The sequence below is a fragment of the Danio rerio genome, chromosome 14, assembly GCF_049306965.1.
Source record: "Danio rerio strain Tuebingen ecotype United States chromosome 14, GRCz12tu, whole genome shotgun sequence".
Classification (NCBI taxonomy): Eukaryota; Metazoa; Chordata; class Actinopteri; order Cypriniformes; family Danionidae; genus Danio; species Danio rerio.
In genome coordinates this window covers 29,519,433-29,545,165 of record NC_133189.1, presented here as the reverse complement: position 1 = coordinate 29,545,165, position 25,733 = coordinate 29,519,433, and the positions used below count along the sequence as shown (strand labels likewise).

The 25,733-nt window shown below is 35.7% G+C and overlaps 1 protein-coding gene across 3 annotated transcripts in view; it reads left to right on the top strand.

Annotated features, from left to right (window-relative positions):
• htr4 (5-hydroxytryptamine receptor 4) overlaps positions 1-25,733 on the top strand; it is a 179,550-nt gene that overhangs the window by 37,178 nt on the left and 116,639 nt on the right. The gene's annotated exons all lie outside the window — the stretch shown is intronic.

Below are 25,733 nucleotides of genomic sequence, written 5' to 3'. Positions count from 1 at the left end.
GAAAAGTGTTTTAACCCCGCCTGAGGCCTTTGCATGAATTCCCTCGCTTGGCGCAACATTGACATACTAGCATATGTTCACCTCTGCGACCTCTTTTTCCAAATGTCACTGCTGTAAATGCCCTGGTTCCCTCAGAAAATGCAGGAATGTGATCTCTCTGGGATTTCATGGGAAGCTGCTTCAGCATCAGGGGGGCATAAGGATCTCTAGAGGGGTTGAGTCTGTTTGCTCAGCAGGACAGAGGAAATGTGGGCCTTCTGTGTTGGCATCAGCTTTCTGCCTTCCGGCATCTGCTTACAAACTATCAGTATCCTGTAACATCACTGGAGTCTCACGCTTCTAAACAACACAGTAATGACACTTATAAATAGCACCATGTGTTTTCTCATCGCTCCGTGTCCAGCCACATTCATGTTGTTGTCTGGTCTGCTGCTGTCAGTAGGATGTTACACTGTTGTTTATGTTTGCACATGTAATGTGCTGACTAGGCAAGTAGCAGAAAAGCTATGTTTTGTTGTTGATGTTGACTACATTTCAACATTTTTGCTGAGTTTTTTTTTTTCATTCATTCATGAATGTTTCATGATTTCTGCACAGCAGATTAAAAATATATGTTGTTGATGTTTTTTTGTCAGTGCTGAATTATAAATTTCATTACTTGAAAAGATAGTTCAAATAATAAATTCTGCCATCATTAACATTCTTTAAAATATCTTCTTTTGTTTTCAGCAGAAGCAATAAATTCATAAAGATTTAAAACCACGTGATGGAGAATAAACAATGAGGAAGTTTCTATATTTGGGTGAGCTATTCCTATAATGTGAAATCAAAAATAAAGCATAGGGTCATACTAGGGTGTGAAAAATTATTATTATTATTATTATTATTATTATTATTATTATTATTATTATTATTATTATATCAATTGATTTGACTTAGTCCCTTTATTTGTCAGGGGTCGCCACAGCTGAATGAACTGCCAACTTATCCAGCATATGTTTCACGCAGTGGATATCCTTTCAGCTACAAAACCACACACTACGGCAAATTTTGCTTCAATTCACTTTAATTCAATTTAATAGTACTTAGCTAGGTGCAGGTCTTTGGACTGTGGAGGAAACTGGAACACCCAAAGGAAACCCAGGTAAACACAGGGAGAACAAGCAAACTCAACACAGAAATGCTAACTGAATCAGCTAGAGCCCAGCGAACTTCTTATTCTTGCAGTGAGACGACAGTGCTAACCACTGAGCCACTGTGTCGCCCATTATTAATACTGTATATATTTTTCCTTATTTTGTTTGACACATTTTTTATATAGTAGGGGATAAAATACTTTTAAAAATGTCATTATTTATGGCAATATGTTTAATTTTAATGTAGTAAATAATTAAAATGTAGTTCTGTCTTATAACAAATTCAAAAACAAAATTAACAAAAGTGACAAAGCTGTTAAATTCATTTGCTATTTATCATCTATCTATCTATCAACAATGTACAGTACAATTTAGTTTATCCAATTCGCCTATATGCTGTGGGGGAAACCGGAGCACAGAGAGGAAACCCATGGGGGAACAGAGAAGGGTCTTGCTGTAGACCAGGTGCAGATGTAAGTTGAGCTGCATGCAATGCTTTTAATGCTCACACCTAACACTGCCCCTTGCCCTACCCCTTACAGTGACATCAGTAGCTCCACTGAGTTCGTTATGTCTGAGATTGCATGTCTGAGATTAGTCTGACTGAGTCTGCAGTCAGATATTATTGGAGGACAAACAAGCAAACTCTATACAGAAATGCCACTTTGTTCAGCCAGGACTCAAACTAGTGACCTTCTTACTGTGAAGCAACAACTCTAACCACTTAGCTAACCAGTGAGCCACCATGCCATCCATGTTTTGTACACTGTATATCATCTGTAAAGTGGCATTACCTTCTTTCATGACAGATTATATAATTAGGATATCAGTAATCTCACTGTCTCTCCACTCCACAAATATCTAGTGTGTGGTGAGCGAACTGGCGCGGTTATCCCATGGCTGCCGTCGCATCATCCAAGTGGATGCTGCACAATGGAGGTGATGTGGAGAGACCCCCCTCATGATTGTGAAGTGCTTTAGGTGTATGGCCATACAGGATAAATGCACATTATAAATATACACATTACTCTACCTTAGACAAGCTGTAGGAGTATAGTAAATATTTATTCATTCATTTATTTTATTTTCCCTTTATTAATCAGGGGTCGACACAGCGGAATGAACCGCCAACTTATCCAGCATATGTTTTACACAGCGGATGCCCTTCCAGCTGTAACCCACCACTAGGAGAAACTCTCATTAACACACGTACACCACAGAGAATTTAGCCTTCTCAATTCACCTATAGCAAATGTCTTTGGACTTGTGGGGAAAACCGGACCACCCGGAGGAAACCCATGCCAACACAGGGAAAACATGCAAACTTCACACAAGAAAATGCCAGCTGAACCAGCTGTACATAAATATGTACATAAATATTTTGCATAAATATGTACATTTATGCACAAGATGGGTGCTATTATGACATTTTACTAACACATTAACTGAAAATGCATAGAATGAAAATTGGTCTTGGAACCCAAGAATCAATATCGACTCAGTAAAATACGGATAATTAAAACTAGCAGTTTCTAATTAAGTTCCACATAGTGATTAAAGCAATGCTGTATTAGTTTGATAAAAATGCATACTGAAAGAAAACAAATCACTCTGAATATGTGAACCATTACACTCCTATTTCATGTTACAATGAAATTCCACTTGCTGGAAGGTTAGGTGCTACTATAATAATATATAATTAAATATATATTAAATAAATATATAATAATAATAATTAAATATATTTTATGTTAAAAAAATAACTTCTAGCACATCCTAAACTTTAGACCAAACAAAAGACTTTCAGATATGAATGGACCACTTTCCGTTTTATTAGTGCCCATAAGGCTCAATACATTAATACTTGACAATAAATTAGTATAGGAGAATTTATTTAGCCATAAAACAGTTCCCATCCATGCATAGTGCCCATTAGGATATCTCATTAAAATGTGCAGGATAGAAAGGGTTCTTTCATGAAGTGAAATGCCTGAGCCAAAGTGTGTCATCAAAATGATTTGGTTAAATTATCTCCCATAACTGTCTTGCACGATTGTGATCCCAAACATTGGAAATTTGCCTCTGGATTTAAGAGAACAAGACATTGTTTGTTAGTATGTCATTAATGTAGTAAAAAAGCTACAAGTGTTTGTTTTTTTTGCCAATTGCAACTTTTATTTGTGTTCTCTTGATGACATACACTGCTTTATTTACAAATCAGTCATGCAATATTCCAGTTTTGCAAGAAAGATAAATCCATTCTGGCATTTAACTAAATGTTAAAAGTTTTTGCTTATTCAGAGCTTTATATATATATATATATATATATATATATATATATATATATATATATATATATATATATATATATATATATATATATATATATATATATATATATATATATAGTGTCACTTTCACAAATTCCAGTGCTGCATGTAAAAAAAAAAGAAAAAGGTTAATTGAAGTGGAATATCATTTTTACCATCCAAATGAAAGCACCGTAAACCAAGACAGCTCCGGCAGAGATCCAGAGTTTAACAAAGCTGTCAAATCCCCTATTGAGGAAACGCAAGACTGCAGTGTCTGAGTGTGTGATCGTCACTGCACCCGCAGTGTCACACTTCATCGTGGAGCACGCATTGTCTTTCCAAACATTTTCATTCATACCGGCAAACACGGCGGATGCCACAGTGTGCTTGATATCACAACAAACCACATGGCAATTTCAGTTGCTTATCTGCAGAATGTCACTCTCTCTGGGGAAGGCCGTGCTCCTTATCCTTCTGTCTGTGCACACGGCACTCAGGATCGCCACTTTTCTTGAAGAATCTCTCCAGCGTGTTGGAAGTGACTGTGGCTTATGCTGCAGAGGTTATTTCGGGTCTGTGGCTTGCTTAAAAGGGGAATTCTTTGATGTAGTGTTTTGAGACTATCACCGTCGACTAATTTTAATCAGAGCAGACATAAATTTAGGGAGAATGATGGGTGCTGCTGCAGAATTTAATTTAAAGATCATCATTTTATCATTAGAGCCTGTCGCCAGTGTCATCAGGAGAGGTGAATCCCAGAATGCAAGGAGATTCAGTTCAAAGGAATTTAATGTGTTTCAGAATATTTGAGACACTTTATATAAATATATATAAAAGCAACGTAAAATCAAGGTTAACCTTTGTGGTTGTAGTGTACTTTTATATTGTATTTGTTTTTGAAAATACTATTGATTGGCTTAAGGGAAGGGTTTAGGTCAGCCCTTCGTTAGGTGATCTGTATGACAAGCTCTCACTCATGGAAGCTCGCACTCATGGATAATCTAAGGCCCAATTCCAATTCTACCCCTTAGCCTTTCCCCTTACCCCTACCCCTTGTTTTGCATGTTCATGTGAAGGGGTAGGGGTGTCCCAATTCTCTTTAGCTTGAAGGCATGGGACTAAGGGGAAAAGACCACACATGAAACCAAGGGGTATGAAAATTTCCCAGAATACACCATCTACAACTGCACACAGAAGTCAGGAGATGCACAAATTAGTATTTTTGTCATTATTACGAAGTTTTACAACAAACAATCATATGATTTAACACATTCTTAATGGCGTTCATGTTTTATCGTCATGCTTAAAAAAAAACATTGAAAAAAACACCTCTAAATTTCTATATCTACAATCCATAATAATAACTTCTGTTCCACAACATACTTTCACATCTGACACTTGAATACCCTGTCAGAAAAGTCTAGTGGCTGGGAATGACCTTTTTACAGTGGCCGCGGTGTAAATGCACAGTAGAATTACGATCATACTGCCACTTTATATCGTTATGATAACATGATATACAGTTGTAGTCAGAATTATTAGCCCCCTTTGAATTTTAGATGATGTTTAACATTAAAATATGTTAACAGAGCAAGGACATTTTCACAGTTTGATAATATTTTTTCTTCTGCAGAAAGTCTTATTTTTTTATTTTGGCTAGAATAAAAGCAGTTACATTTTAAGGTCAAAATTATTCGCCTCTTTAAGCTATATCTTTTTTCCATAGTCTACAGAACAAAGTATTGTCATACAGTAACTTGCCTAATTACCCTAACCTGCCTAGTTAACCTAATTAATCTAGTTAAATCTAACCTTTAAATGTCACTTTAATCTGTTTAGAATTGTCTGGAAAATATCTCAAATATTATTTACAGTCATCATGGAAAGATAAAATAAGTCAGTTATTAAGAAATAAGTTATTAAAAGTATTATGTTTAGAAATGTGTTGAAAAAATAATTCAGAGGGGTTAATAATTCTGACTTCAACTGTATGTCTTTAGTGATTTCCTGAAGATAAATACCAAAATATAAAGCAACATGAAATAACTACAGCAGCTGCAATCCTCAATCTCATATGTAGTAAGAGATCACGATGACATATGATGCCGTGCAGGTGTTATGGTGGTGTCCCATTTCTCAGGGGTAAATTTTAAAGCCCATCCCCTTCACACTCTGTTACAAGAGCCATGAGGAAATGGTAGGGTTACAAAAATACAATTGAGATTGGGCCTAAGTAGTGTATTTCAGATTTTAAAAATTGTTGACAGCACCCTCTAGTGGATTTGTCATCTGAAAGGTGGAATAAAACGTGCCCACATAATGCATTTTACTTTTCATAAAAATCCTGAATATTACAAAGGTAACAACCACATTATTGATTGTTTAATAATATTTATGTAGAATTTTTTTTTTCTATGCATATTAATTATCTTACAGTTGATGCATCCATAACAGACCAAAAGTTTTGGCCTCATTAAAGTTTTATCTAAGATAGTATACTTGGTTACTAAGGAAACAAGAGTGAAGTGAAGAACGTCAGATAAAATATGTGCAAAAATAGCAATTTTAGAAGTGAAATTATCCTTAGCAAGACAAATGAGTCAGTCGTTTTATTCCAAAAGGCTTTACAATGTCATTTTTATCTCCACTATTTTGAACACAGAATCATATCATCTCAAACTCAAGTGTGATATTAGGAGAACGTATCAGAAAAATGACTAAAATCTTCTGTCCTGCAAGTATATCCACTGCTGTTATAAGCGAATGTTATTATAGTGGACGGATAACATAACAAGCTTACTGAAAAGATGTCCTAATGCGAACATTAAATGAGAACAAAGAGTGCTTTCCTCCCTTTCTCTGCTTAAACATATTCAGCCATGCTATTTTAGACATGTCATGACCTTTTGATCTTCGTAACACAATCTGAAAATCCCCCCGCTGTTATGGACTTTACGATTGAGCCAAACTGTGAACCACAGGTCTTTGATATAGACAACCTGACTCACTCTTAAGAGATGCAGTCAAGAAAAGTCATGCACAATTTATGCCCTCTGTGTAAAACAGCACGTAAAACCTTGTTCCATACAATTCAATTTCATTTCATGTTACACAAGAATAGCCCTGCTTTTTATATAATCTCTATAACTAAAGGTGCCCTGTCTCTTGTGTATAACGTACATTGCTGTTCTAGTCGAGACAGAAAGAGCAGAGAGCCGGCTCCGCGGTGTGAGCTGGCCGTTTTCCAGCGGCTCAGAGCAGTCAGAGTGTGGCCTCAGGGGAAAGGGAAACCCAGCACTGCTCAAACAGGAGCCCTGCTTTCTTGGATTATCTACTGGATCTGCTCGGCAGCAATAAATCTACCCGGGCATGTAGTCCACCTCGCTCTAGAGATTTCCAGCTGTAATAATGATAACATAGTCTGAAACAAACAGCGAGTCTTTGAAGCTGTTCCTGGAGGAACGATTTACTTTAGTTGATCAAATGATAAGTCTGAACGCTTTATAGTCTCGGGCAACATGTTGATTAATGGAAATGTTACTTTTTAAGGAAAACTTGCTTAAAAATGTCTATGGAATCCAGTTTGTCTACATTCACAGTTCTGATCACTGCATATGGTTTGGTTTGTCTTTTAATGCACTGTAAAACTACCCATTTACTCCAAATTGTTCTTAGCTAATGCCAAGTTCAGACTGCATGATTTTCAAAGTAGTCATGTCACAGAAGTTTTCACACTGCATGACTATCTGGAGTAGTGAAGGGTAGAACATTTACTTATTTTGCACACCTGGGCAGTGGTGTAAAGTAACAAATAACAAATACTCAAATTACTGTAATTGAGTAGTTTTTTCTCAAAAACTGTACTTTTCTAAGTGGATTTAAAATGTGTACTTTTACTTTCCTTTGAGTACATTTTTAGAGCAGTTTTGGTACTTTTACTCAACTACTTTCCTTCAACCTGCTGTCACTACTTTATTTTTTCATCAGTCCAGTGATTCCTGTAAATCAAAATGGCACATAGAAGGTAAATCACATCATAATGCACTACCTCAAGGATGGGTGATTCAAAATTGCAGCAAACTGTTTGGAAGCATTAAAAGTGTCCAAGAAGATGTCCAACATCTTTACACGCATTAACCCAGAGACTGTTTAGATGAATGTCATGGATGAGAAGAAGACGGATGTTTACTGTATGCTGACCGAAGTAGCCTTAAACAACCATCAGTCACAAGATGTCAACATGGCGTCAGATTGACGTTGTACCCTAACTTTGTGGGGACATTGCAACTTGTTTAGAAATGAAAATTGGGTTGACATCAGAACCCATTCATCAGCGACATGTCAATGTCCAACCTAAAATCAACCAAATATCAACATCTAATGATGTTACAGCTTGACAGTGTGTGGGTGTTACTACTGTGAACGAGCACCAATTTGCCTGAAATTTCAGGCATTTGCCATCAGTGAGTCAAAATCAGGGCTAAAATCATGCAGTCTGAACTCGGCATGAATGAGCAAATACTTATGCTTTGGTTTCACCAGTATATATATTTTTTTTAAAATAATTTATAACAAGCTTTTTCTAAAAATGTTCTTAAGTGAGTGAAAGTATGCGGTTTATTCTTGGTGAGTCATATCTGGTGGGAAACTTCTGAATCAAAATAAAGCAATAAGTCCTAGGAAGCTAGGAATAAAAACTGCTTTTTTTCTAGCCAAAATAATAATTAGGCCTTGTCAAGAAGAAAAAATATTAAAAGACATGCTGTGGAAATATCCTTGCTCTGTTAAACATTATTTGGGAAATATTTGGGAAAAGGAAAAAAAAAAATCTAAGGGGGGCTAATAATTCTGACTTTAACTGTATCTAGATATGATTTTGTTTAGTTCTGTCAGAGTAATAAGTATTTTTGGTGAAGAAAATGTACGTTTTATTTGCCTTGACGTTGTGGCTTCGTCTCCTACCTTGGTAGCTGAACTCACGTTATCACCTGCATATCCACTGATTTTGTGGAAGCATGTGAGGACGTGAGGTGTTTCATTAGATTAGAATTATTTGTCACTAAAGAAAGATCCTTTTTTTATGGGCATAAGTTGCACTACACATAAACATTCTTGCTTTTTACCTTCATGAAGGAAAAGTACTGCTTATATTTCCAGTTTGCAATTGCTACATTAGTATATGTTGGATTTGCTACCAATCTGACTCCTGGTCATTTGTTGGTGTACAGCAGTGGTCACCAAACTTGTTCCTGGAGGGCCAGTGTCCTGCAGATTTTTTGCTCCAACCCTAATCAAACACACCTAAATAAGCTAATCAAGGTCTTACTAGGTATACTTGAAATATCCAGGCAGGTGTGTTCAGGCAAGTTGGAGCGAAACCCTGCAGGGACACCGGCCCTTCAGGACTGAGATTGGTGACCCCTGGTGTACAGTTTTTGTGCCACTGACTGCGCATGTGCCTATGTGAACACCTGCCCTACTCTGGCTCTGATTGGCAGACAATTGAAATTTACTTTATCAAAGCCAATCAACACATTCTGGGGTACACCACATTTACGGTTACCTAAAGCAATCATTATTGCTGGTTGGTTATACGTTCCGCCACAGTGCCGAACACACACACACACACACACACACACACACACACACACCAGAGAAAGAGAGGTCCTATGGCTAAAAGAGATGCTTCTCGCATAAAAAACGATTATAGTAACGCGCATATTTTATTTTCAGCAATGGTAACTGCGTTGTAAAGAAGGAAACAGTAACTCAATCGATTACTTGTTACTGAAAAAAGTATTGCTGTTAGTAACGTCGTTATTTATAGCGCCATTATTCCTATCACTCATGACAACCCAGCATTTTCTAGTGTTCCTCAAACTGCTTTTCAAATTGTGTGTCTCCGGATTTATATGTTCATCAGTTGAGTGTGAGAGCATGTGAAGTAAAATCATATTTATTTCTATACCTATACTTCTATACCGATCTATAAAATGTAGATTATGTCTTAGCTGCTTTAATGTATGAACAAAACATAGTAGAATTTCAGTTTTTGGGTTACATTCAGCATAAGGCAAGTAGCAGAGTAGTAGTAGAACGCTGGTGTAATAAATTCAGTTTAATACCAATGTCACTGTTGAAGGACAATCCGCTGAAGAGCAGCTCCTCTGACCTCAACCATCAAGCCAAAGACGACAGTGGCAAAGAACCAAAACTCTGGCCAAACGGATAAGAAGCTGAGCTGCAGGCTAGAAAGACTCAGTTGAGCATTGAGACTAGCCAAAAGGGATCTACAAACATGTCCATCACCAAGGTCTTTTCAGGGAGTCAGTCTTGTGGGTTTTATTGATTAATGTTTTCTGTAAACCGAGTAGAGGTGTGCATTCCCTGTGCATGACAGCCATCTGTCCGGGTTATGAACTGGATCCAAGATTATGTGAACTTTAGGATAAGGACAGACAGACTAGCATGAGCACAGTTGTCGTTTATCCTGGTGTATCTTTTTTGGGAAGTGTTCCCAGATCCAGTTGCTCTAATTATTGTAGGCTAACCTTTTTAAAGTTTTGTGTTTGTGTTATATGTGTATGTAAACGCAAAGAGAGGTGTCTTTAAAGGTCCCATAAAATTCAATATTTTCATTTTTTAGATATTAGTATCAGTAATGTTTTTAGGATAAGTATACATAGGGCTGGACGATAAAAACTCTATTGTCAATATCGATAAAAAGATTTGATATGTAGTTTCATTATGAAGGCTATAGTGTAATCAAAATGTGGCTGCTAAACTAATTTTTGAAGCAATGCCAATAAGCTTATGGTGTAAGTTTGTCATTTCCAATAGAGGTGCGTGACTTGCACAACTTTCATATAAGAGCAACGCACACATGTTGTGAAATTGGTGCGCATGTCAACTGCGCTTATTTTCCAGATGCACCTAGTTGAAAAAAAACCATCTGAACTTTTCTGAATGCCCCGAGAGCAACGTGATTCATGTAAGTAGAACTAACCAATCAGCTTCTAACTATGGAATATACAAGTTTCAGTAATAACGGCAGACTAATTACCTCAGACATACACAGGGCACCCAAGTACTGCCAGCAAAGGTTTTTCTGCTTGTCACTCAGCTTAGATGGCTAAATAGGAAGAGTCCTGGTATTTCCAAACATCTTCCACTTATGGATGATTGAGGCCACTGTGCTCATTGGAACTTTCAGGACAGCAGAAATTTTTCTGTAACCTTCCCCAGCTTTTTGCCTCAAGACAATCCACCTTTGTCTTCATGCTGATTTGGGCTTTGACATGCACTTTCAACCCTGGGACCTTATATAGACACATGTATGCCTTTTCAAATTTACCACAGATGAAATCCAATTAAGCTGCTGAAACATCTAAAGAATGATCAGTGGAAACAGAAAGTACCTGAGCTTAATTTAGAGCTTCACGGCAAAGGCTGTGAATTCTTATGTACATGTAATTTTTCAGGTGTTTTATTTTTAACAAGTTTGCAACAATTTCAAAAAATATTCTTCACATTGTCATTATGGGCTATTGTGTGTAAAATTTTGATGAAAAATGTGGCAAAAGTGAAGCGCTATGAATAATTTCCGGATGCACTGTAAACATGTGAGGCTTGTAGTTTGTCACTTGCACTTAAATGGTTTAAAGTTCTTTCATTTCACTTCATACTTCAGGTTCTCATCATGTGTCCAGTCAAATCCTCTCTTCTATCTGACATCTCCTGCCCACTTAAGACACTTCACATTTGATTGAGCTCAACCACTCTCATTGGCAGAGCAGTGATAAAACAAAAACGCTATTGGCTTCTTTATAAAAAGGGTAGAAGCCACACTCTCTTCGGGTTTTTGTTGAGATTACATCAAACATCAAATAAAAAATCCACATTTTAAAGCACTTCACAAAATATTTAATATATATTTAAACTTACAGAGTGTGTCTGCCTTTCAAGCTGTTTAGAAAATTATCTATAGCTTACAGTCAACTTTGACATTAAAGGTATAATTAACTGGCCAGAATGAATTACTTATACAGTAGTGGATGTAAATGGCTGCATCGTTCTTGTTTCTGTTTATGCTTAATGAGTCAATAGGACGCATGGTCAAGTAAATGTGTTAACCTGCTTTAAGTCATTTAGTGAATTGCACATGATACAGTCTGTGACAGGAACAATACTTATACAGTACAGATTTAAATGCATTGGTTTGCATGTAAACTTAGACAACAGCTTGTTTCAATAAAAATATTTTTGATAGTTCTCTGCACATTGGCATTCATCTAAACATCGCTCAAATCAAATCAGATTCTTGTTCATCTGTGCAAATTTATCGGATATGAATCGGATTTGTGACTTCGTGTCTACAGTGTAAGCAGCTAGATTTTCACCTGTCAATGTAAGTCGCTCATCATTAAAAACTGTAACGAAGGATCTCTAATTCATTTCGGAACAGAATTCAGCAGAGTCCCAAACTTTAAATCCTATATACTAGGACCAAAAAAAGCTTTTATTTTGCCATGTAGCACATGTATTTAAGCATGTTAATTAGAGATTAAAAGATGATGGCAAAATGAGAACTTTTCTGTCATACAATAAAGTAAAGCAACTTGTCAAGAAGAATAGGTCAGTCAGCGCCTGCTCTTCATTTTCTGGTCATTGAGCCATGTGCTGTGTAAATACAGACAATCAGATGCGAGTCACTTTTAAAAGATGATGTAAGCAGGTCAACAAAAAAAAAAAATGGAATTGACCATCAAGATCCGCAGTGTAAATGCAGCCTTTGTCAGGGGAGCTGGTAAGATTTAAAATTCAAAGGTAAATGTTTCAGACATATATAATATTTTATTAATATTAATAATACCTTATTTATGCTGAAAGATTTAATACATTGAAACACACCAACACAAAAGAGCCACTGGTGCAGTAATACTGATGTTTTGAGGACGCAGGTGTATGTTTACAACAGTTTTGAATGTGGGTCAAACAGTCTGAATGAACAATGTTTGTTTTTTTAGAATCTGTTGTACAGACTTAATCAGTTATAAATTAAAAAAATTAGTCCCTTTTTTTCCCACGGGCCACAGTTGTGAGTTTTAACTGGGCAAACATGTCCAACAAACAAGATTTATGCTCCGAGATATTAATAATAAATTAATAACAAGTTGCATATATTTTATGACAGAGTTGGCATACTTTTGGCCCAACATGTTTACCGCAGCACATAAATCTATAGACTACACCACACACAAACACACACTTTCTTAAGATCTAACTCTAGTCAAAAGTTGTTTATGTTTTATGACAGCTTTGACATGCTTCTTTTTTGGAGCAGTGACACAGCCTGACCCCTTAATAATTGTGCTGTCTATTTACACCAGCCAGGCTGCCTCAAATAGCTGACCATGGTCCAGTTCCAGACCCTGCTTTTACTGTTTCTATTGGATTTTGGAAATTTTAGCAGCATTTTACTATTTACTATTTTCTTTTTTTCTGATTTTTAGGGTCTTGGCACCAAAGTGTAATAGTTAATTTAGCTGTTTAGGGTTTTTAAAAATCTTTTACAAAGTTGTAATGCTTTCCTTATGTAAATTGGTCTGGATCTCCACTTGGAAAGTAAATATAGAGACCGGATCTCTTCTTCAACTGATCTCTAATGTATGTTATGCATAAAACAGAAAATGACTAGGGAATGCAACTCATCTTTAATCTACATGACAGGTACAACAGCCCTACATGCCCACTGCGGTACATAAATCTATATGCAGTCATGAACATTTGCCCATTTATTTCTCAAATGAGTCTAACATGTGTCAAAATGAGGGAGAAAATCAGAGCTTTGACATGTTTTCAAACACCTCATCAAGGGTATAGGTTTCTGACAGCCTCTAAATACATTCAGAGCTGACGACCTGACATCTGCAAATGCCTCTAAATTACTCTGAAATTCGAAGATTACAAGTCCTAAATGATCTGCATTTGAGTCCATGCCAGTCGTGCTTTGGAGATCCACACTCGTTCACATTCATACCGAAAGCTTCTTTTGTCCTCTCAGATGGAGGAGTCACATGTGCCCTTCGATAAGGCACGATTGACACGTATAGCCCAACCCAATCCCAGGTGCAAGTTATTAACTGATTTCCCATTTAATTACTGTCAATCCTCAGAGCAGGATGGAAAAATAAATAAATAAATCGGGATTTATTATAACCAGGAAACACATTTCCCAAGGCGAGTCTATTGGATGAGATCGAAGCAGTTCAATCCCTTTGAGATGTCTTATTCATTCAGGGATGTGGAGTGTTCATCTGCAAATGGAACTGGAAAATCATATCACACCTTGGATGTATGGAAAATAAGCCTGGTATTTGCACTTCTAAAAGTGTGCTCTCCGTCTCAAGTGAATTTTCTCATTCACCTGAAATACTTCGCCTGAGGAATTCAGCAAATAGCAGCTGCGCTCCAGTGAAACCAGCCTGATATATATCAGATGATAAACAGCCATGAAGGGACCAAATTCCTACCTTTTAAATCACTTTGCTTTATTGTGTTTTAACACGCGGTAAATATACTCTTTGCTTTTTTACTGTATATTAACAGTCGTTTTCCCTGCCTCATTGTGCTGAAGGTCATGTACACCGAGTGTGTGGCCTTTCCTGTTATTCTGTTTTCTATAGCTGAATGAGGTCTGAAACTCACTGGCCTATGGAGAATTTGTAATGCGCAGTCACTATTGAAGCAACGGAGGCCACGGATGATTTGTTGAGCATGGCCACTGCTGATTTCTCTCATGATTCTGCAGGGTGTCTGCTCACTTCTTGGTCTTGGAGAGCACTGGAGCTGATGTAAAATAGGAAATAAGAATAAACAAAGGCCACGGCTTGCTGCGTATGATTTACCGGGGCAACGTGTCAGAATAAATTGCTAGATGTTTTCCAAAGTTTGCACTGGCCAAGGTTTGCACGGTGAAGGAAACTTTGGCTTCTGGTAGTAGAACTGGCCATAATTTAGGTTACTTTGTCAGTGTTAAAGGAATCGAGCTCTTTGGTCTAATTTAGAGAAACAATAGGAATACATCAAGCCAGAAACAATGTTTATTTAGGTGTTTTATGAGGTGGCAGGCTTATGAGATCTAACTGCATGTCCCATCATTCTCTGAGGGAGACTGAAGACAGCGATAAAGTACAACAGTTGAGTTCCAGTAAAAATCACATTCATTTTATACTGGGGCATTGATTTTAATAAGTTGTATCATTTAAGAACAGATGTAATGTGATCTACGAGGTTGTTAATAGTTGATATTTACATTTGTTGAAATCATCATCATGCGTTACTAAAAGTTGTTTTTATTAATAATGTTTAACAGCAGGATTTCTGAAAAAAAAGAAAAAAAAGTTACGCAAAATCTTCACCAATCAGGGAGCTGCAACAAGATTCTGTGCCTGTTGACTCCCACTCCCAATGCAAAGGCCTAATAATTTGTGCTAATTGTAATATATATTGTTTTCTTATATCTATTCAGTATATTTATTGCTTTTATATTTCCCCATTGTTTTTCATTCATGTAATCTGTGGTGCTTTAAATATGTGATTCTCCTTATAGCTAGTTGGTTAATGGTGTTGATTACTAATTTTGTCAGTTTTCTTTTGAATATTTTTTAAATTTAGTCAAATGCTGTGATTACACTAGATGTTGAGGAAGCGTCCATCACGAGAGTTGGAAAATCTGAACTTCAGCGAACATTTGCGCCACGTTAACCAATCATGAGCTTGCTGTTTTAGGGGTGTGATTATGACATAGTGGCTGTTGTTGGTGTCCATAGGAGAAATCCTTTTGCCAACACCAAACTGGGCTTGGCTCAGTCTGAAGCACAGCTGAAGTCCTCCATCATCCAGGTATAGTTTCTGGAGGAGTTGATGAGCTCAGAGCTGGGTGCACCTCTGATTGGATCTAGTGGACTCAGACACGGTGCCGAACAAATCTTCGCTGTTTTTCAGTATTTCTAAAGCACATAAAGCACAGCTTTTTTCTCCATAAAATCCAGGTTATCTATTTAGCAATGAAGCTAGAGTCACCAGGCAGACAGAAGACCTACCCGTGACATAAATAAATGTAAATAATTCAATTTAATGTAAATAATGATTAAATGTAAATAAATAAAATGTTTTATTAGGATGCAAATCTGCATCTCTTGTGAAGTGAGTTTGACATGTGAAAGAAGCAAGTAAACTCAAAATGTTCACAAGTCTACATACAAATTGCGCATTCTGGGTCTGATGTGAACACAGAATAAGTTTATATAGTCCTACTTTAAAAAAGAAATCATATCTAGCCAATCTTGTTCTTTCATTAGTCAAGTTTTAGTCAGTTAAACATATAAGCATTTTTTGTAAAAAATAAATATCAGATGTTCTTCATGCTATGGGATCATCTTGGTTCACTGACAGTGTAGCAGAGTGAATGTGTTCATGGTTAAGATTGCAAGGATTATGTAAATAACTGGACAGAACATGTATTTTTTTTAAGTGGGAGCCTTTGAGTGAATTTTAAGTCTCAACCTAAGGCAACTTCAAGATTTATTGTTTGTCAAGGCTTATTAGAAACTTTAATTAATTAATTAATTAATTAATTAATTAATTCTCACTATTCCGGTATATGTTTTATGCAGAGGATGCCCTTCTGGCCAACCCAGAACTGGGAAACACTCAAAGAGGAAAAACCACACAAGCACAGGGGAAAATGCAAACTGGCCCAGCCAGGACTCAAACCAGCAACCTTCTTGCTGACTCAGGCAACAGTGCTAACCACTGAGCCACTGTGCCTTCTTATTAGAAACTTTCGATTAGGGGGGTCTTTGGTAATTTTTAAGCTTTAACCTAATTTCACTCTTTTTTTTTTTTTCATCTTCAAAATTTTGTGTTCATATAGTCACAGTTAATAACTAATGACATGGTGTATCTCATAATTGTATTATCATTGTCACAGTAAAAATACAAACATTTTTAAACGTTTTGAATATTTTTTGTAATATAGATTTATTAACATAATTAACTCTAATGACTTTTTAACTCCTAAAGACTTTTTTAAAACCCTGTGGAAAATATGCATGGAAAAAAAAAGATGACACCAAACCCAAAGCTGATGAAAAAGTTAAAACTGTTGTACTTTATAAATTTAAATGAAGCAGTTTTATTATTATTTTAGTGCCACTTCAGGTTTAGTGATGTCATGTTGTAAAGTTATTCGTTATCTACACTATAACTTACAAGAGTTTTGCAGAAATTGTAAAGTTTTGTTTGTAAATGAAAAAAATACATTGACAGATTCTGACTATATTAAGGTTTATTAGGAGAATTTGCATTTAGAATTGCAAATGGCTGCTTCTGTGAGGGTCAATTGTTCATTGATCTTGGTAAATTCTCACTGCGCACTTTGTGGCTTTAATCAGCATATTTGTCCTTCACGAGTGTTGCTGTGAAATCAGAACACGCTGATGTTCATTTGCACAGAAAATTAATGAAAATGAAGGGCCTTAGTTCAAGTTTAGATTGTCAGCAGTTCCACTCTTGGACCGTTTCCCAGCAATTGAGGACAAATTTCCATCCAACCTTCATATCACTGGCAATTGAATAACAACAGGTAGGGCTGAGTACGTGACATGCTAGACAACAAGAAAGCTCAAACTGGCCACACTGCACTGCTAGACTTAGACCAGCAGTCTCTTTTTTTACCCTTTTTGGTGTATCATGATTTATTTTATTTTATTTTATTTTGGGAGGGGAAAAATACCCAAGGCTGTATAACTTCACTTTCTGCCACCAATTGTCCTTGTATATAATAAATAAAACAGAGATTGCAGTGGAAAAAAGATGTCCCCCCTTTTTGGCTGGCCCAACATTACAGACTTGTATTCTTTTAGCAGAGAAAGTAAAAGATAGCTAAAATCATAGTGTTTATGAATTGTACAATCATATAATAAATAGTTTATTATATAATAAGTACATTGAGAAGGACTTGATTTGCTGCCATTGTTCTCTGGTAATGTTTTCACTTCAGTTCAGTCTAGAGTCTGGAATTTTTAAACACGGCTCTCACACTAAAAAGGAAACACGAAATACTCGAGTACCATTTGGCCCAATTACATGACATCATAATACAGATGGACTGCTCAAGTCAAAGTCCATTCACTGACTCACTGCAGATGTGAGCCTGACTTCTGCTTTGGGAAAGCCAATAGTCCATATACATGTAATAAGAGCTGTAACATAATGAAATGATATTATACCAGTATTTGTCATGGTGCAGAAAGGAAAATGAACAGCAGATTCACTTAATTTTGAAAAATAAGAAGAAAGGTAATCCTGAAGGCAAGAATCAGCATATCAAGTCCACACATGTATATATATTACTGAAGAACCAAACTAATGGTGTTTCCAAAATCACCAACTGTTTGAATAGGTCATATATTTGAGTTAAAACTTACTTCATGACTGTTAGAAAAATATTCACTACATTGTGTCAATATGAGTAGTATGTATGAATGCTAAAAAAAGAACCAAACCAGACACAGGTGAACATAATCGGTTAACTAATAAGTTACCTTAGAAAACAGAGGAAACACCACATAAAAGTCCACAAACATTACATTGCTGTTACAGTTGCAGTTATCTTTCAATATAATAATTTCAGAAATGTTAGTACTACTTCACTTAAACTTTTAAAGTTACTAAAATAAATACACCGTCTACTTCATTTAGTTTTCACATCAAAGCTCTTTTTCAGATTTGTGTAATAAGCAGTTGTGACACAAAAGCTACTAATTAGCGTAAATGAGAAATTAGAAAGCATTCCATCATGTTGTCTTGAAATCTGGTGCTTTGCAGCTGAAGCCAACCAAAGGGTCAGCGTGTACTGAATGACCCATAGGGTCATATCACTGAGTGCTTTGATTGAGCCGCTATGTTCTGATTGCACCCTCAGTTCAATTACACACTCTGGGTCAAAGGTTTCTCTAGACATTGCACACACACACACACACATAACGTGTACACAACAGAGTGAACAGCCATCTGCAGGCATTGATTTGGTCTCTCTAAGGTTTTCTTTCTTTAGCGCATTTGATTTCCTCAATCGATGGAGATTGAACACTTCACATTATTGAGACAACATACTTTAATAACAAATTATTTTTTGTATTTATAATTTATTTTTTAATTTATTAATTTATAATTTCCTTTAACCAGAGGAAAATTGTGCACATTTTTAAAAGAAATTTAATCAAATTAATGTTGTTCGAAATACATGCTTTTGGGTGCCAAACAGTTAATGGATCATGTTTGTAGTTAATATGATAACACTAACTCTACTGTAGGACACGTGTGAACCTGAAAGCAAAATTACATCACTTGTTTTATTCCCTTTATTAGTCTACTGAATGATACTATGTGACAAAGGTCAGAGGAAGAGTTGATGGATTTTCCAGAAAATTGCATAAGATATGATGGGCAGGAACTTTTTGTTTTTTCAGACTGTGATTCCGTCCTGTCATTTAAAACATTTAATGATTTGAGCTGATTTATAACACAGATGGCATTGGCTGTGTCTTATATTAAAAGTTGCATTTGATGACTGTATCTTTAATTGAGGCTTTCGCATTTAACAAAATAAATCATTACATTCCGAATAAAAAAGCATTTACTGCAAATAACAATACAAAAGTTTGGTTATTATATTCAAACACAAATAAACAGTGGCAAAAACCTGTAAGTGCCAACTAAAAATTTATTTTAAAATGTGCATTTTTCTCAATGTCCTGCAGTTTGTTTATGTTTAGTTAATTTCTTTTAAAGGCAAAAATATAGCTATCCTTTGCCATAAAAGTGTATTTACTGAACCCACACAAAAGTGAATGCTAATGCTAAAAAATGCCAATTTTAGGTAAAAATTACAGATGTCACAGTTTTTTTTTTTGTTTTTTGTTTTTTGCATCTGAACCCTTCAAAAAATGAAGATTTTCTTTTAAGCCTAAAGTTCTGTCTGTTGATCTGAAGTCCTAACAAAAGGTAATAAAGGCATTGTAAAACTAATTACTTACACAGTCTAATCAAAAATCTAATCTTCTGAAGAGACACAATGACTTTATCAATGATTTTAGATTTCATGGTGACAGATTTATGGTTTACTGCTGTAAAGGCATATGTTCAAATAACATAAGGTGAGTAAATGAGACAAAATTTCAAGACTTGGGTGAAATTACCCTATTAAGTAACCATATAAAATAAGGCTGCTTGGCTGCACACACACACACACACACACACATATAGTGGGCCATTATCGGCGTTAACGTGCTGCATTAATGCGAGGCTCTTATTGCGTGATAGAAAAAACTATTGCCGTTAATCTATTCTCAAAGTTGGGTTGGGAGCTGGGTCTATTCCACGCAAGCTATGATGACTTTCACCTTGATATTTTAGTGCGGATGTATACCTGAAAAGGTGAGCCATCTGTCAAAAAAAGATCCCTTCTGAATCAAATAAGCAGGATGCCCTTCCGGATCTTTCACTTACTTTCAAGACATACAGACTACGCTTACATGGACATCTGTTATCTAGTTATTTGCCTTAATAGACAATTATATAATCAAGGTGTTTACTTACAGTGCTTTCATGCAAGAGTTTTCTGTAATTTTGGGTGCAGTTTGGCAGTTTCACTTTAACTCATGAATGTTTTATTCATGCACCCGTGACAAACTGGGGTATTAGACGCAGATAAGGATTAAGGACTGGTCAGAGTGTTATGAAGTTTACGCCAAATGGAAAGAAAAAAAGTTCCGCATTTCGTGGTGTGTGCTTGTGTGTGTGTGTGTGTGTGCGGTATGTCCTTTACTGAAAGCCATGTTTGTCGATCTTGTCGGAAAATATGGCGAAAAGTCCTTCCCGACGGTAATAGTTTGATTGCAGTGATTACTTCAATAATACCCTAACATATGCATACTTCACGTCTTAATTGCATTTCTGTTTAGTTCAGTTATGACTTTAGTCAGATTAAGGTAATCAAAAATCGCTGTTTTCAGATTATGTAGGCCTACAGTTTAAAATTCATGTTAAACTGAATAAACAGTTAGTAAACACAAGTACATCTTATTGAACATCATTTATTTTCATCACCAATTATCATAGTAGAACAGTTTCTCAAGCAGTTTGTGATGCATTTTGGAAACAGGAGATTAGCCTCTGGGCTAATACGCCACCTGACTTTAGAAACCCGTTCTTAAAGACTTATTATTTGGGTAGCACACATATTCTGAATGCCTTCGGCAGAAATCAAATGATCCATTTTAATCTAGATTAATCTAGAATAATTACAAAATTTATCTGGAATAATCTAGATTTAAAAAAATAATCTATATATATATATATGTGTATATATATATATATATATATATATACACATACAAAATACAATCATAAATAACCACAATGAAGCAAATATTAAAGTGAAATAAACAGTGACTTACAGAGAGTCTAACAGTATTCAGTTATAGAAATCAAATAATTTAAATGTAAATTAACAATGCATATAGTCTATTATAGAAATTGTTCAATAAAATGAATCTTTATGCTCTACATAGTAAAATGCCTACATAGTCACTCTGTCATGCTTATAATCTCCACAAATCTCACCTTTTTTGACTTGTGGTTTCTGGTCATCTATAATCCCAACTCAACGTTGTATATCTTGCGATATGACTATTGAAAGCACACACATTGCGATGCCAATTCTCAAATGATATTTACTTGAAACCTTAGTTTGGGAGTAGTCATTTGATGCACTTTGCAATTAGAACTTGAATTGATTGCATGGATCATATGAAGCTCTCATACATGTTGTAACTGAGATTTTGTTTTTGCTGTATGGTTATTCAAGGTACTTAGTTTATTCTTATCATAAGGGCATTGATATCAGATGAGGAAGGCCAATACGAGAGAGTCTGTTTGTGGATGATTTGTCTGTAGGAGATCCAATTACTGTCTGTATTCATTGAAACCACAATTTTACTGCATTGAGGGGGAAAAAAAGGTTATAAAGGTTTAGCTGACAGCATACTGCATTAAACTACTGTATATAAAATTGGATGTTATGTTAACAATGCAAGAGGGACCCTGATAATGCCAGATGTCGGATTTTACCTGTAAAAAGGGGCTTAATTATATGTAGTCAGTGACAGAGTGCAAGCAAATGTGTCCAACATCATTCTTTATTTTTAGTTTTAGGTTTATGAATATTTTTCTGCCACACTTTTCCCCTGTGCAGTAGGAACGAGGGACCAAGTTCAGGTCTATTCATGTCCAGATCTAATTTTATTTCATCATTTGTCTTAGAAGTCAATCATTTTAAACCCTCTTTTTTGTGTCACCTTAAAATATTATGATAATATTGCATTGAATCATGATTAATCCTGAATCGTGACATGAGCATATTCTTGCACACACCCATATCCCGATAGCAATTTTCTAAGCGGATATTATAGCATAGTTCTGCTCGGCGATGTAAAACCTCTGTATGTGCTCTGCATTTCAATGGTTTCATTTGTGATAAGCAAGGAAACAGGCTTATTGAGAAGCAGAATGGCTGCCAATCACATACTTGAGAGAAATAATAAAATATAAATAATTGTGTATACAATACTATAGTTTTGGTAAGCTTATCTTTCTACATTGTAAAAGCAACCAATTTTTCATTATCAGCTGTAGCTCGCCTTTGCCTTACTCAAGCATTCTATCAGTTAATTTTGAAGGGCACCTATTTTACCCTCTTTTTCAAGATTACATATAAATCTTCTGCATCTCCAGAGTGTGTCTGTAAATTTTCAGCTCAAAACACCCATCAGATTATTTATTATAGCTTTCAGAAGTTTGTAATTTTCAGCTCTGGCCAATTTGTAGCTGTTTTTGTGGCCTGTGCCTTTAATGCTAGTTCTCCCCGCCCACCGTTCCCACATGTCTGTCAGAGTGTGCCTCAATCTCCGCCTCGGTGGCGTCAGATTGGAAGCAGAAGGAAGCAGATCTCACATAAAATTTGTGAGACATATTACAGTAAGAACTTTCCCTATGATTCTTTGATGTATTTATTGTGGAGTTAATGAGTCCATGAGAACGATGAGTCACGCACAATTTAGTTACAAAGTTCACGCATGTGACAGAATACACATTAATATCCACAGCTGTATAGAAATCTGTTATGTTAATGTACAAATAAACCTGATTTAACACCTACAATCAAGGATTGAAGCATCTTCTTTTATAACTGTGCTAACATGCGGCTGTGGTGATAAAGACTGTAAAATCACTGTGATTCATTACAAGCATGCACTGTTTTAAAAACATTTTAAACTTGTTATAACCATTCTTGATCATATTTGATGATGATTGATGATCACAGAGAGCTGAACAGATCTTTTAATCCCAGTTACTTGGCACACATCCTGTCTTGTTAATATGATTATACATGTTCAGTGAGTGGGGAAATCGCACACACTTTGCGGTGGGCCTCAAAATGAGAGGGATTTAGATTAGGGCTGCACATTTCTGGCAAAAATGTGAATCACGATTTTTATTTATTTTTTTTTTTTGCTAAAATCGAGATCATAATTTTCTTGCGATTCTGTAAATGTAAAATAATGGTTAATATGATTAGCCTATTATTATTGTTCATTCTCAAACATAGGGTGAAACAACTATAATATTATCATGACTATGTATAGGTCTACTGTTGCTTAATGCTCAATTTTGGTAGACTTGAACAGACTTTCAATATTTCCTGTTTGTTAATTCACAGTAAAATTATGATATCAGAATATAACTATTCATAACTATAAAGTTGAATTATTATGTTTAAGACATGTGCTTGTCATCTGTGATTGACAACATTATTAGACCATTGGTTTTACTGATAAAATTAGAATTTTGTCATTATCAGATTCCTTCTTGCATTATATTCAACATTATAAGCTAGAGTAGCTATACTGACACTGCAAAACATTTATTTTTTTGCACAACATTATGTGTTGGCTATGAAAGAAAAAAAAACTAATCAAATGCTTGTCATAATCATAACTCTAAAATGCGATATGATCATTTAAATAAAGTGCACGCCGGCTTCACTTTCATTTCCAAGTGCGGCTCATATGGCCGCTGTCACTGTGAGAAAAAACACATTCATGCAAATCAAACCTCCAGCACGACCCTCAAACGATCGCTCTGTTCAACAGGTTCTGATGCAGGTTCTGCTCACTAAAGTAGGCATCATGCGTACATGAGCGCATTCTCGGTAGTAAAGACAGAAATGACATTTTTGGCTGAGTTATACCTTATAAATACAGTATGTGGCACTTTTAACACCATTTGAAGGTGGCAATGTTGCTGTAAAGACTAGTGCGACTGCCTTGCTTCTCTTCTGACCTTGAAAATATAATTGGCGGAATCGTAGGAAAGCTGAATTAAGGTCGTATGTATGGTCGAATCGAGATCAGGATCTTTTTTCGATTTATCGTGAAGCCCTAATTTGGATCCTATTTTAATGTCAGGAAATAAAAAAAAAGAGACTGAGGGCTCTATTTTGATGGTCCATGCACAGAGCGCAAAACGCAGGGCGCAAACACTTTCAGGGCGTGTCAGAACGCATTTTTGCTAATTTAAGGATGGGAAAATCCGCTTTGCGCCATGGCGCATGGTCTAAAAGGGTTGAGTTTATTTTCTTAATGAGTTATAGGTGTGTTTTGAGAATAAACCAATTAGAGTCACTTCTCCCATTACCTTTAAGAGCCAGCTGCGTCGTGCCATAAGCGCATTCGCTATTTACAGGACCTAAAGTAAGTGGACAAACTGAGCATTTCATTAGCAAACAGTTAACAGTTAACAGTTTTTTTTTTTTTTAACAGAAAACTGTTAAACAGAGCATCTACTGCGTGATAATTAAAGATAATGGATCACTTTCACTTTCGCTCTTGGATAGGGAAACCTTTACGCACGGACATCAATTAGTTTATAAATAATTAATTGCGTTTGTTAAGCGCAAATATTCGTTTCAAAACTATTTCTAAATTCAGTTCTAATTTCCAGCAAACAAATAAATTAACAATAATAACGAAGTGTGTTCAAAAACCTAAGTTATATCCTAAAACACATGCTGTGCCCCTTATGGTCTAAAACCTGACAGGTGGGCAGATCTAAGCTTGTTTTTAATAAAACAAATATAAATATGGATATAATAAATAATACTGCTAATAATAATAACATTATACAAAAGCAAATTGTTATGAATGAACTGAAAAAGCCTCCCGAGATAAAGAAGACATAAAAGCAGTTATTTTTCATATTTATGTAGGCTAGAAAATAATGTTTTGTAACATTTTAATCCTTAATATTTATATCTATTTTAATTGTATCCTATATATATCTTTAATATTTAAATTTTTTCATATGTAAAGATATTTGCCTATTGCTCTCTTGTGCGTATTAAGCACTCTGCGCCTGAGTTTAGACAGGGATTGTTTTAGTCTAATGAAAAATCTATTTAAGTTTCTCAAAATAGCAACGCACCAGCCGTCAGAACGCCTTCCTTTTTAGACCAGAACGCCTATGGATGCACAAATGAGCGCTAATGCATTTGCTATTTAAACAGCGTAGCGCAACGCCTCAAAACGACTCTTGCGCCAAGCTGAAACTAGCAAACAAGTATTGCGCCGCGCCTTGCGCCACATTGCGCCGGGTGTATGATAGGGCCCTTATTGTGCCCTTTAATTCAGTTCACCTTTTTTTTATATAGAGTAAATTACAATGTACAGTAGATTGTGTCAAAACAGCTTAATATAGAAGTATTTCTATTAAATTAAAATAGCTAATACCTAAATCATATAGCATTTTCCTTTTCTCATTCCAATAAATTGTGTTTCTCATTTTGATGGTTTAATCGGGACTACACTTTTGGTCACTGCTCTATTGTTGAGCCTTTGAAACTGTTTTTCTAAATTTTAGTCTATTTATTTAAAAGTGTGATAGCAGAAAAGACAGTATTACATTTCTCTCTCTCTCTATCTATCTCTCTCTCTCTCTCTCTCTCTCTATCTCTCTCTTTCTTTGTCTTGCCAAGAACATGTTTACACCTGATTTCATCCAATGTGTAGCTCTGTAGCTTGTCAAAAGTTGTTTTTGTGACATTGTATTGGACATGCTGCCTTAGGGACCATTCAGACAGATTTATATTTATTTATTTTTT